Source organism: Haplochromis burtoni, unplaced genomic scaffold, assembly GCF_018398535.1.
Source record: "Haplochromis burtoni strain Fernald_Lab_line unplaced genomic scaffold, NCSU_Asbu1 Contig_839, whole genome shotgun sequence".
NCBI classification, from domain to species: Eukaryota; Metazoa; Chordata; class Actinopteri; order Cichliformes; family Cichlidae; genus Haplochromis; species Haplochromis burtoni.
In genome coordinates, this window is record NW_024583200.1 from 93991 (window position 1) to 95437 (window position 1447).

The window sequence follows — 1447 nt, forward strand, 5'->3', positions numbered from 1 at the left end:
TGTGTGTGTGTGTGTGTGTGTGTGTGTGTGTGTGTGTGATGTAGTGTAAAGCACTATACAAATACAGGAGCAGACACACAGTCTCTGCTTTATTTGGTCTGCTCACATTAATATTAGAGTTTACCTAATGTTAGGAGGTGACCTGTGGGCGGGACCGTATCAATAATAATTACACATGTAATCACTTAAACACCGCACTACCAAATCGGTGCTCGGTAACATTTCTATTCTGGTTCTGTTTGTTCCGGATTACTAGTATTAAAGACGCACAGATGAGTCTGTCCTGTACAGAGCAGGTTATCGTCAGCTGTGACCGTCAAAGATGAGTCGCATCCAGAGCGTGAATCATCTTAAACTTTGGAAACTTATTTAGGACCGGAAAATCATTTTGACTACAGGAAGCACAGACGAGAGTTATGGAAACAATCAACAGAAAGAAAAAGTGGCAGATGAGTCGACGACCAAAAGGATCTGTAGTTACAGCTCTAATCGGCTTGGTAAAATATTAACCTCCTAGGACCTGACGTCCATTATTATTTAGACCAAAATACTAAATCTTGCTCTGTAAGGGCCTGATATCCACTTACGAGGACGTTATGCTGCAACTGTTCTATTGAAATTTTAAATAAATATCCTCGTATGTTGCTCTCATTTTTCTCATAAACAAAAATTAGGTAAAAGAAAAATCTGGTAATTCTTTGTTTTTACTTTCATCAGGTCCTAACCAGTCCAAATATCAAAGAGAGATTAAAATGCATGCCATGGAAGAGTTCAGGTTAAATTAGGTCACTGTTTATGATTCAAATGTCTAACGTGAGACCTAAAATCTAAAACCACGCATGTGATGCAGACAGCAGCATCACGGCATCTGTGTCGGGGACCGGTGCTGCGTGTGGAGCTCACAGCTCTCGATTCTGTCTTCTTTAAAAAGCTGTAAATGAGTCTGTTTCATTTTTCCGTTATTCGTCTTCAAACACGCTCTGGGGTCGTGAAGGTGACATGGCTGTGACGGCGTTTGTTTTGGTGAGCTCTCTGACCGGGCGCTAAAGGACAGCCAGCTAATAATAGCCCCCAGAAGCTCGAGTCACGTGACAGGCCTACTTCAGGGCCGGCAGTGAGACTGAGAGGCCCTATGGCTTCGATCAGTTCTTTAATGACTTTAAACGAGTCCGATTAACGAAGGCCGATTTAAAAACAGGAAGTACTTTGAAGGCGTTAACCTAAACAACGAGAGAATCATCTGTCAGAGGCGCAGCGTTTGATCAGAGCTCCACCCACACCGTTTTTATTCTCAAGAAGAGGACAACCCTCCCCCCCACACACACGTATTCTCATTTTGAAAGTGAGGACATCTAATTGACAACATCTCTTCCCAGTTTCTAACCCTCAGCCGAACTGTAACGCTGACACTGAAACCACATTTTGAGCCTCAAACTGGGGACGGACG

At 43.1% G+C, this 1447-nt stretch overlaps 1 protein-coding gene across 3 annotated transcripts in view; it reads left to right on the forward strand.

The window, feature by feature from the left end:
- The window catches only part of ogdha (oxoglutarate dehydrogenase a), a 26852-nt gene that overhangs the window by 6318 nt on the left and 19087 nt on the right, over window positions 1-1447 (forward strand). The window lies entirely within an intron of this gene.